We start from the raw sequence: 13,294 nt of genomic DNA on the forward strand, positions 1-13,294 counted from the left end.
TGTAAAACCAGGCTAAGTGGAGAATCAGCCCATGTTTCTACACTAGTACAGATGGTGAAGCTATTTCTAACATGAAACGGATTTAAAATTTGGTTATGATGAATTTCCCCTTATTGCAAAACCTCTAAGAGCACCTGTTATGGTTATTAATGGATACATTCTACCCTCCAGGTGTCACACAGTGCGTTTGTTGACTTCAGCAGGAGCTGCGCTAGTGTCTTGGAATGAAGAGCTGGCCTCACAGTATTTCAGTTGAAACCGTTTTTTAATGCACCTGTTCAGTTAGAAAAAAATGCAGAGCTCAGTTTGCTCAGACAAAGTAAAACCAACAGGTTTTAGATTCGAATTTTAAATATCAGAGCTGCTGTGGTTTTGATAGGACACATCACTCTATCTAGGTCAGTCACTGGTAACTGCAGGGCACTGTGTATTTGAATTTCTTTAGATGTCACTCACTCATATATAATGATCTGCACTGATTTCTTTTTGAGGAGATGATCTTCAGTATTGGCCCTTGTCATTCTGTCCAGACTGAAAAGCAGTCAGTACCTGAAAACTATGGAAAGTAAAAGCATAATCATATTTACACAAACAGGACATTACAAAACAAAAGTCACATGATGCTTGCCCTGTGAGACATTAGCTCTGAGCTCTGCTAAGCTGCACTTATGGATACAGCTACGAGCAAACCCTCCTGTCATGCATTTGTGCACAAACATCCCACATTGCCTCTTGTAACAACAGTCACATTATGCTTCCTTGCACAAAACCAGCTTTCAGTTTAGATTTCCTTAATCCTGTCAGATTCCAACTCAGCCAGCTAACAACTATTATCTACGGGAAAACCTTCCATGAAATAAAGCAATGTCCTTACTGAAATGACATGTCATAAAAATTAGCTAATGCATCAATCTCATGAAATATTTAGTTTATATCTGTAAATTACAGACTCCTGGTTGCCTAAACATTTGTGCTATAAATCTCAGAAGCACAGCAATATACGAACAGCACACACAAAATCCGAATCCTGCTTCCCGTATTCACACATCATACATTGTACTTTTAAACAATGCATTATACACATATATATACCTACACATTATATATATGCACATATAGGCACATGAGTGTTCTAATAGAAGTATGAATGTGTTTTGTAGGATATTCATATGTAGATATTCACTTAAATCTATGCCCTTAAGGGCAGAGCCTCAGCTGCTATTAATGTTATAGCTCCAATGAAGTCAACAGAGCTATGACAATTTATACCAGCTGAAGATCTAGCCCTTATAGAGTAACTAAGACAGTTCTAAACATGGTGACATAACAATCTGCCACTGATAGTGAAAGAGCTAAAGGTAAGGCTCACTAAAGGGTTAACTTAGCAGGGTACCCTAATCATTTCCTCAAAGCTGTAGTATAAAGCCGCATGGGAAAGAGAGGAGAAACCCACTGCAAGGTGCACATCACAGAATTGGTTTCCTCCTATAATAAGGGTGTGATTCATAGGACTGTTGGTAAGAGATTAATCTTTATGTCCAGGTCCCACTCACAGGACATGGGTCAGAGTAACAAGTCATGATAAGAATATCTGTTAGCAAATGCCATCTTGGAATCAAGGAAGTGGGTTCAAGCATGCTGCTAATGTATAGCCTCTTGAATCACCACATGGTGGCACAAATTTAGTATTGCAGCTTCTCAGGGTGTTGATTGGGGGAAGCAGCAAAATTAGTTTTCTATTTTTTGTTTCTAACTTATATGCATCAAATAGCAGAATTATCAATTCCAAACATTCAAAAATCATGAGTCAGTTTCCAAAATATGTCATTAGATTATCTTAAAAATCATGAGATTTAAAAAACAAAAAAAAATCAGGGGTTTGGCCAGCAGGAAGCAAAAGAAACTAAGGAGGCAGTTTGTTAAAACCTGAACCTATTGAAGATAGTTCAATCCACTTTATAAATAATGATGTACTATTTTTGAGATACGACTGGCTGGTCTCTGTGCCTTAAAGTAAGTAGAATCCACAGCTCATGTGCTACAGCCATCGTGCAACAAACACAAATCAGAATACGTATATCACAGCTTTTAATGTCAACGTTTTTTTTTTGTTTTTTTTTTTAAAGGGAAAAAATATTAGCTGGAATTTTTCCTGGTACTGTATATGGGTTAAAAGCTATTCTATAATCTTGACTTCTTACAATTTACTTTTTCAAACTAAACTGGTACTTCTTTGCTAAAGTCTACTTCTAACATAATTGTTTTAATGCTGTCAAGTTCAACTTGCTAGTTGTTGTTGGTGGGAAAATGTTGAGGCCTCTTTAGTCAGCTCTACCTAAGCTTCTAAGCAATCAAGCTAATAAGAACACTGTCTCAGGGTCGGTTGGCTCTTTACAGAGCATCAGGGTTACAGCTGAGCATTTCACATCATGTGTAATGGCGCTGCACATTTTATGTAAAAAGGTAAAACACATAGTGCATGAGAATTTTTTTTCGTAAGACCATATTTCCAATGTGATTTTATAAATCAATCAGCTTTTAATTGTATTTTTGAAAACAGAAAGAAAAAAAAAAAGACATTCCAAAATGTAACATTTCTGAAGTGAATGAAAGCAATAAAAAGGATAATCTTGTGGTTAAAGAACTAGATAGGTATGGATGAGAACTGCGTGCAATTCTTGGTTGTATGACAAACTTCCTGTCTGACCGTAGGCAAGTCACTTAATCTCTCTATGCCTGTTTCCTCACCTGTCAAGAGGAGTAATAATATTTCCTATCTTGTCTATTTAGATTGTAAAAATTCTAGACAGAAACTCTCTCCTACTATGTGCTTATTTAGTGCCTGGCACAATGGGGCCCTGATCTCAGTTGAAGCATATATGTGCTATTGTAATAAAATAATCACAATAAGAAAAATGTAACATTTAAAAAAACCCCAAAAATAAATATGGACAGGCAAAACTGCTTCAGTCTAACTCAGTCAAGTGATCCCAACTTTCATCCTGGCTTACTAATGATCTCTAGGGAAAAAGCCATGTAATCTAACTGAGATTTTCAAAGCAGTCCAGGGACATGCGTAAAATCCTGGCACTCACAAAATCAAGAGGAGTTTAGTTATTGACTTCAATGGGGCCAGGATTCCACACATTAGTTTTAAGTGAAAACATGTATCTAAATCCTTTAGATTGTTTGGAAAATTTCAACCTACGCATATATTTTACACCCCAAAAAACTGTTAAAAATGTTCAGGTTGCAAAGTCTGGCTCTCAAAAGTTAGGAAATGCCAGAATTAAGATTGCCTGTGCAATCTTAATTCGGCCACCTTGTGTATATGCATTAAGATACAGCATTTAATTACATGATAACATCATATTTTTCCATAGCACCTCTCCCTCATTCTGTGCACAGGATGGACAGTGCTCAGGGAATGAATCAGAGCTGGGTAGTAAAGGAGGCTTATAGGAGCCATGACTCATTTGTTGAAGAATTTGGGAAGGTGTGTAGTGAACGTGGCAATGGATTGCAGCCCCTTATCCACGTGTGGTTCAATTCAGGATCAGCACCAGATCATAGCATTTAGATATATTTATAGTGAAGACAAGCAGAAGTTTATTACCAAAGATTCAAGATTCAAATGATAGTGAATAAGGATAACGGAAACAAAAGGTTACATATAAAACAAAATCATCACATGCTTTTTAGAGACTAAACTTAACAGGCTAAATTCCTGTCTAAAAAACTCTCTCTCATCCATCAGTGCCCTCTGTACTGTTTCAACCAAGGTTGGTTGTGATCCCATTTTCATGAATATAAACGTGTTGTCTGTTTACTTTCTAGGTGCAGGATAAAAGGTTGTGTTCTTTGCTAGCTACTCATATCTCCAAAGTTCATTGTCTGTAGTCAGTGTAAGGTGTTACTGGTGTACAGTTATACCTTTGTTATGTATTATAATTAATGTTGATGCAATTCAAAATGGAGTCTAAGAATTCAAGATGGTGCATGTGGTAGGAAGGGTCTGAACTCCATCTTGGTACCCTTTCTTCATGGCATTTTCCTGCTGTGGCGGGGGGGAGGGGAACAATTCACCAGCCCGGCACCTCCTGCTGGTTGTCCAGGGAATTAGTTCTTTCCCAGCTCCAGAGTGTCCTCTGCCGGCTGATGTCTCACCTGCCGCTGGCCTCCGTATCCCTCCCGGACCCCAGCACCCTTTGCCCAGGGGTTCTGCCATCGGCAGCAACCCACAATCTGGGTCTCCCCTCCCAGGAGAACCCCCACCTCCTATCCCCACCTTGCCTCAGTGGCTACTGCCAGTCTCCATTTAGCCCCCGCTCACTGGGGCAGACTGCAGTCTGTATACCACTCATCATCGGCAAGGGGGTTTGGACAAGCTGCTTCTGCCTATTCCTGGGCTGCCCCTCTGCAGCCCTAGTGCCCTTTTTGTGGACCCTTAACTCGGTCTGCATCCTGGGGCTTAGCTAGCCTGGAGCTCCCCAGCTCCCTCTGCCCTTCCCCAGCAGTGCTCCACCCTAGGCACCCTGCTCAGCTCCCAGGCAGCCAGGTCTCTCTCTCTAGGGAGCTAGAGGAGTGTCTCTCTTTCCTTCTGGCCCACCGCCCTCTTATAAGGGCCAGCTGGGCCCTGATTGCACTGGCTCCAGCTGTGGCTGCTTTCCCAATCAGCCCAGCTTTTCCCCTGCCACAGCCCTCTCCCAGGGCTGTTTTCAGCCCTTTAGGGTAGGAGTGGGGTAACCACCCCGTTACACCCACCAAAACTCTGTTTCCCGCCAGAACTTGAAGGACTGAGAGCTGGATGAAACCGGTTGGGGGCAGTGTCTGCCAGAGTGTGCCTCAGGAATTCGCGCCAGAGAGAGCATGTAAGGAACTGTCAGCAATGACACAGGTGCTGTCCACCATCGAGGCAGCAACGTCCAGTTTCTTTATGCGGTCATTGAATCAAGACTTCGGTTATTAACATTGGATCGAGACTTTGGCTACTAACACCTTCCCAGGACTTTGATACTTACCTTATTCCTGTGTTCCACCAAAGGATCCAGTGAAGTCCAGACCTGTTGATCTCCTGCTTTGGCTGTAGAGAGCCAGATCCTCCGATGTTCCTGAGATTCTGAGATGGACCATCAGTTGCCGGTGACCTCCATCTGCAGTAGAAGAGAGACAGTAATTGTTTTTTGGGCACTTAATAGTTTAACCAAGGGACAGTTTAAGGGTCTGGGCTCTGTGCCCCTTGCTGGAATCTATTCTTGGGTATTTGTAATGATCCCCTTAGTGGTTCCTCTACCCCCCCCCCCCCCCCCAGTCGTAACAATCCCTTATTTAATCTTCTTTCTGTTTAAGGTTATATTCTCTCTTTCCTTTATTTCAATGCAACACAGGCGGGAGGCACACAGATTTCTAACTCTCCCAGTTGATAGGAATCAAACCTGTTATTGTATGTCACCTCTTTATTATTCTATAACAGAGATTTTGGGGTAAGATCAGAGTCAGGATAACCATTCAGAACTTATATTTCCTGTTTGCTACTTCCCTGATGATTTCACATCTCTGTGTTGACTTCATATGTAAATAGGAATACTCTCTGTTAATTTACAATGCTTAATTTACACCTCAGAGAGACAGATGAATAAACATCTTTTGCCTGACAGAAAACCAGTTTGCCAATTGTCTTGATACAGACTTTAAAATGTATTTACGTATATATATATACACACACACACACACACACACACACACACACACACACACACACACAAACTCCTTATATAGTATCTGTACATACATTTCTCCATGATATTAATGACCAGTGTGACCCCGGCTTTCATTTAAGACCTCACATGACACTCCCTGGAGAACCAGAATACATATTTACACACCCCAGAATCAATTGGTATTAAGGGCTTCTTGGGTCACAGCCACATGCTGAACAATGAAGAGAAAATAAAATATTGAATAGTTGCTCATTTAGTGAGCAGCATCCATCCTGTGCACTGAATGAGGCACTATGGAAAAAATAGAGGCTGATCGTGTATTTAAAGACTGTATCATAAGGCATACACACGAGGGGCCAAATTAAGGTTACACAGTTAATTATGACATTTCCTAACTTTTGAGGGATTGACTTTGCAACTTTAACATTCTTTTAATGTATGTAACACCAGATATACGTTGTATTGCAAATTCATCCTCCCAGTATAATGGGAAATTTCAACACAATGGGGGCGGGAGGAGGGCCACTGCACTTTTGATGGCTCAAGGCCCAATTTACTATTAAGAGGACACTGTGGTCCAGCATACTGGGAACTGGCCTGGAAGTCTGGAGAAATGGGGTTTTGGTCCTGGCTCTACTATTGACCTACTATGTGTGGCCTTGGCTAGAGCACCTCACCTGTCTGCACATCCATTTTCCCATCTGTAAAATGTGGCTGATGTTCTTTACCTTTCTTTTGAGAACTTAATAACACATGGCATTTGTATCACAGTTTTCATCCAGTCCATCCCTGGCCATGCAGAGATGAACTTGGCCAGAACCAATTTATTATTGCAGGACCAGCTGTAAACAAGCTGAATGACCTGCAGGAGGAACCTCTCAGATTCAGCATTTCCGAGGCTTCCTGAAGTGTAAGGATGGCCTCTGCTTGCAACAATTACTGCCCTCTCTGTGGGAAGAGCAAGCAGACCTTCCACACCATCTGTGCAAAGGTGCTGGTAGCTCACACAGCTGAAATCACAAAGGACTAGAAATCTCATAAGAAAGCTGCTCTCACAAGACTTCCAGAGCTTATGTGAAACTCCTTGGGCTAAAAAAAGCATAGAAATGAGATTCCAAACCACAGACTAACACGGCTGCTACTCTGAAACCAGTAGTAATGAGGCAGTTCACTTTTATGCCACTATTCTGCTTTTGCTGAGAGAAACTCGAACTACTGGATGTGACCACAAAACACTGGCTATGCGGCTAGTCTTTTCTTAACTGGGGGGCTTATATGAGAGCATGCCCTTGACTTCCCTTGATAGAGCCTTGGTTACCCCATAATATGTGTGCACACCCCAATTATACTCTCAACTCCCACTGAAGGGGGATCTGAAGGCGTTTGGCACATTGCATGACTGAGCCCATGATATACAGAAATATACAAGAGTTGCAAGCAAAGAAGAAGTTAATAATATTTCAAGCAAACGTTTCCTGTACAGACTTCCGATATTTCTCCCTCACCAGGGCTGAGTGACCAACCTCATGTATGCATTTCTCTGAAAATATTGCACATAGATTCAACTGTAATTTTCCCCTTCTTCATTTACAGTATATAGCTATTTTGAAATCCTAAAACATCTGGAAAGTTGTATGATTAAGACAACTTGAATGAAGCCTCTGGGGTTTTGCGGTCTAACAAATATGGACCCAGCAGGTCTTTTGTGAATTTTGTAAATTTTAGCCAGAAGATGAATTTTCACATCATTTAATTAACTTCATAAAATTTAACAAAAATTACTAGAGTTTGGATTTTGTGAACTTTGCAGCATCAACACATGTAAAGAAACATGAGGAATTTTTCAGATTTCACTGCAGTAGAAGGTGAGCAGTCAGTGGGGAATATGTGTCTTGCTTTATAATGCTATAGCAAGGAAAAGGAAAGCAGGGTTCTCTTCAAAGCAAAGGAGGTTGCACAGCAGCTAGAAGCCAAGCTAGACAGCCTCCTTCTTGGTCTTAGTTATACAGGGCCCCAAACCACAAAGTTCACATCAGGATCCAAACTTCCCTCAGCTCAGAGGTTTCCAAATCCTTGTTTTGGATTGGACCCATCTCTAAATTAGAGCTAATTACATCAGACCGGGTTTAAAAATCTGTAGAGTTGCTTTGTAAAATTTCACAACAATAAAATACTTTCCGTAAGATTTTGTCAACGGCAGCATTTTGTACTTCGACCTCACTCAGCTCCAGAAAACTATGGGCCACCTTCTGCAATCATGATTTCTGCACAACTTCTTATTGATTCCAATGAGGAATCCTACATGAAAATTGATGGCTGGATACGTACATTTGGGAGGTCTAGGTCCAGACATGATCCTGGATACTGTACCCCAATGCTGTCTGCTGCTGTCTCATAGTCAACACTGCAGGATAGGCTGCTGGTTTGGCAGTGACACAGGCTTTCAATCTACTCTACACCTACTATGTATTCCATCCCCATTCTTGGTAATTAATAGATAGGAAGCTACTTGAGAGCGCTGGGGTGAGACCCATGCACAGCCCTTGCTCTGACTACATGAAAAATAAAGGGTTCTGTTTTTGTCCAGTAAACTAGGAAATGACACATAATTTGTGTCTAGTCAATTAGTAAACACGAGCAAACTGAGTGTAAACCTAGATTTTAAATCAATTTACACAACAGCCCATATCCCAGGAAGTCCCTTATTCAAAGACTGTTCAGCTCCCAGTGCAGACCTAACTTGAACCCCTGCTGCAAAGAGGCCATTGTAGTGGAACAGAATTGCTCAGGGGCAGGACCCACACAGACCACTCCCTCTACTGGCCCTGGCACACACGTTAATGGCAACTCCAAGGAGCTAAAAAATCATGAGTCAGGCACCCAACATACAAGAGATTGGACAAAATAATAAACTTTGGGTTCTTTTCATTTGCCCTCTGCTTTATGAGCTTCTAGGGGTCATGTTTTCAAGTTTTTTTTCCTGTAACCACGAGGGCGAGGCATTGAATTTAATTTTAAATGAAAACTGATTCTCGTGTAATCATGACATAGGCTGGTTAGCCTGATATCAGTCCTGGGCTAAATCATGGAAAGGCTGATCTGGGATGTCATCAGTAAAGAATTAAAGCATGATAGCACAATTGATGCCAATCAACATGATTTTATGAAAAAGTTCTTGTCAAACAAATTTGTTAATATTTTTGAGATCAGAAGCTTAGTTGACAAAGGTAACTGTATTGACCTAACACACTTAGACTTAGTCCCACATGGCATTCTGGTAAAATAAATAAATAAATAAATAGCACTACAGCAAGTTAATGTACCCCATATTAAATGGATTAAAAACTGGTTAAATGATAGATTTCAAAAAGCAATTTGTAAACCGGGTACCTCATCCAGTGAGGTCTCTCAGAGATGTGTTCTTGGTCCATTGCCTGGGCATAAATTCTTCCCGAGTATTTCCCAGAGCCCAGGGACTAGGGGCTTCAGCCATGCGGGGCGCGTAGGGGCTCCCTCAGGTTTGAAAATATTTACCAGAGCTCCGCTCCGGACAGCTCCGGCTGAATTTAAGAAGAAGGTGAGCAGTCAGTGGGGAATATGTGTCTTGCTTTATAATGCCACAGCAAGGAAAAGGAAAGCAGGGTTCTCCTCAAAGCAAAGGAGGTTGCACAGCAGCTAGAAGCCAAGCTAGACAGCCTCCTTCTTGGTCTTAGTTATACAGGGCCCCAAACCACAAAGTTCACATCAGGATCCAAACTTCCCTCAGCTCAGAGGTTTCCAGATCCTTGTTTTGGATTGGAATCTCTAAATTAGAGCTAATTACATCAGACCGGGTTTAAAAATCTGTAGCGTTGCTTTGTAAAATTTCACAACAATAAAATACTTTCCGTAAGATTTTGTCAATGGCAGTATTTTGTACCTGCTTGAAGCTTAGAGAGGCGGCCAAGCCCCAATTCCCTCAGTTAAGTTTTCCTGCTCTTTCCCTGGCTTGTTTTACACAGTACTTCTCTCCTCAGAGCTAGTGGCTATCTCCACAAGCACATCACTGTGTAAGCAGCTGCGAAGGAGAGGGGCAGAGAGAACAAGGTGGCAGAAGCCCTGGTGAGGCCTGTCCGGAAGGGGGTGTGGAGTCCCTATCTATGAAAAGAGTGAGGCTGAGGGAGCACATGTGGGGGAAAAGCGACATAAGGCATCTGTGCGGAGAAAGAGGTACAGAAAGTACTAAGAGGAACACAAAATAAAAGCAATGGAAAATTATATAAAGAAGGTCAAAAATAAGAAACAAGATAACAAACAGGAAAGAGCTCACTAAGAGAGATGGTGTAAAACAGGAATTACACAGGCTGAGCCAAATGAGCTTTGAAAACCATGGTGAAGCAAATGTTAGAGAAAACAGGGGGCCCAGTGAGTTATTTATCAATACAGCTTGTGAAAGAGCCGTGCTTTATGTGCATTGAAAAACTAGTTAGCATGTTAGCGTCTAAGGGATGACTGCTATTAGTTCATGCAAAAAAATCTCTCCTCTCACTAATAGCAGTGCAGCGCCCTGGAAATCAATTTGCACTGAGAAGATCTTTTCTTTTTAGAAGAACTTTTCTTTTAAAAAAAGAAGGTTTTTCTTCTAAAACTTTTCTTTAAAAAAAAATATAATCCCCTGTAGTATAAATAAAGCACCTCAGATGCAAAGATGTAACAAAATCTGTGCTCTAGCAGCACAATGTAAAATCACCCAAGTATGTTATCACCTGTAGGTGACTTAAGCACATGCCCATCACTTAATGGGTGTGGTTTTAGTGTGTATTGAAAGTCAAAGTATGAGGAAGGCATTGTTTGCCTAAATGCAGTAAGAGCATCTACCTTTACAGCTCCTGGAGGCACAACAGGCAGCAGATTACACATGAGCACAGCAGTCAGCTCCAGTGCAAGTGATTGCTCTTCGGCTGTACATACAGCAACAGCACAAGGCAGCAGATTCAAGAAGCATAAAGTGAGAACAGGTGTAGAGGGAAAATTGGGGAGAGTAAAGTATTTCGTCTGTACCGTGATCAGTACTGGGCACATCTACAAAATATTACAGTACGCAATGTGTGTTAGAAGGCACTGCCAATACAAATCAGCTGCCACCACCACTTAGTGAACTCATGTCATTTCGGAATATAGTACAAGTCCCTGATGTTGCTCTTTTTTCTCATGTGACATATTACAGTGTCTCAAGGGCAGAACAAGTCAGGAGATCAGGGCATCTTGACTTGAGTCTGAAATGTAACAGATAGACTTGCACTTGTATTGTGCAGCCTGGAAGAGGTTGTTTGCTATCAGTTGTCACAAGCAAAAGCTGAGGAACAGAAACCATATTTGCAGCAGGCACATGGCGTTTCCTGTTATGGGAAGGATTAATCACAGGCGCAGTATGCCAGTGTTCACTAACTCAACACTAAACCCCATCCAGCACATACCCAAAAGCAAGCAAACCTCAAATAAATGCAATTGTCAGTATGACACTGGCCAACTCTACAAACGCAAAATGATCCCCAGAGAAAACTGATCCCATAGGGAAACACTAACAGCTGAGTGCTGATTTACACACGTGAAAAATGTACACTGTATTGCCCCCTTGGCCAGCTTTACATTGTGCACTCCTTACTCACCATTTTTACGTTGCTAGTCTAGAGAGCAGCAAGGAGTGTGAAAGCTCTGAGGCTGACCATGCCCACTTTTGGAAGGCTGTGACTACTTTCCTTCTCTAAAAGAGAGACACAGAAAGGACAGGACAAAGTAGGAAGCCCAGAGCAGGAATAACTTGGAATTGTTTGGATTTTTTGTTTTGTTTTGATTTTGACATTCCTCAAGTTTAGGAACCTATCAAATCTATACAATAATGATTCCATTCTTAAGAAAGTTCATAGACTTCTAGATTGTAAGGCCAGAAGTGTTCACTGTGATCACTTAGTCTGACCTCCTGCATAACACAGGCCATCGGACTTCCCTGTTTGAACTAGCACATATCTTTTAGAAAAGGTATTCAATTTTTATTTTAAAATTACCACATTGGAGAATCCACCACAACCCTTGGGAAGTTGTTCCAGTACATAATAACTTCACTGTTAAAAAAACTGTACCTTATTTCTACTCTGAATTTGTCTAGCTTCAACTTCCAGACATGGGATCTTGTAATATCTTTGCCTGCTAGCCCATTATCAAGTTTCTGTATATTATAATCAAGTCACCGCTTAACCTTCTGTTTGTTAAACTAAAGAGATGGAGCTCCTTGAGTTTATCACTAGAAAGGAATGCTTTCCAATCCTTTAATCATCCTTGTGAATCTTCTCTGAAGCCACTCCAATTTATCAACATCCTTCTTGAAGTGCAGACACCCAAACTGGACACAATTTCCAGCAGTGGTCACACCAGTGTCAAATACAGAGGTAACATAACCTCTCCTACTCAATATTCTTCTGTTTAAGCATCCGAAGATTGCAGATCGTTTGACCATATCATAGTACTGGGAGCTCATGTACAGCTGATTATCCACCATGACCCCAAAATCTTTTTTCAGAATCTCTGCCTCCAGAATAGAGTCACCCATGCTGTAAGGCCTACTTTCTTTGTTCCTAAATGCATAACTTTGCATTTGGCTGTATTAAAACACATACTGTTTGCTTATGCTCAGCTTAACAGGCAATCCAGATCACTCTGTTTCAGTGACCTGCCCTCTTCAGTATTTGCCACTCCCCCAATCTTTGCGACATCTGCAAATTTTATCAGTAATTTTATATTTTCTTCCAGGTCATTGAAAAAATGTTAAATAATGTAATTAAAGAAAGTATTTATTAAGGTAATAAAGATGGTGATAATATTGTGATGGAATACACCCCATATTCACACCCTACACACTACTGTATTACTCTTTGTATGTCTTGTAAGGTATCATTTGAAAACTCAATTTGCTTGTCAATATTGTCCTGATGAAATACCTATAGCAACATTCTATGTGAAATTACATGATTCCCCTGTATGATGTTTTAACACATGTTCCCATCCCCACAGCCCTGCCCAAGCAGAAGTCAACAAACAGGTCTATCCTAAACAAAGGAATGCGTGCTTGCCCTAATTTGCATTTAAGCAGTAAACAGAGTTGTCACGCAGGAAGGGAAAACAAAGGAAGTTCAAACAGGTGGAAAAAAACCCAGCAGGGAACATCCTTCCACACAGATTTTGTGTCTCCTGGTCTCAGCTGGAAATGTTTTTCAAGAGGGAGACTGAAACTATAAAAAGAAGGGACCAACACTGCAAGGCACCTCTCTACCCTCCCTTCCCACTTCATTCTTCACACCTGAGAAGACAAAGGGAAACAGCCATTGGACTCTGGGGGAGGGGTCCTGACCTGAAAGTTTGGTCAGTAATCTGCAGAAGCATGTGGTGAGAAAGTTTGCTTTGCAACTATGATAGTTTCTTACATAGATACCAGTAAGAGTTTTAGCTTTATTTTTTTTAGCCATTTCTGACTTTTATGCCTCATTACTTATAGTCACTTAAAATTTCTCTTTGTAGTTAAACATGTTTTACCTAATTCC

Source organism: Chrysemys picta, chromosome 6 (assembly GCF_011386835.1).
Source record: "Chrysemys picta bellii isolate R12L10 chromosome 6, ASM1138683v2, whole genome shotgun sequence".
In the NCBI taxonomy this organism is placed as follows: domain Eukaryota; kingdom Metazoa; phylum Chordata; order Testudines; family Emydidae; genus Chrysemys; species Chrysemys picta.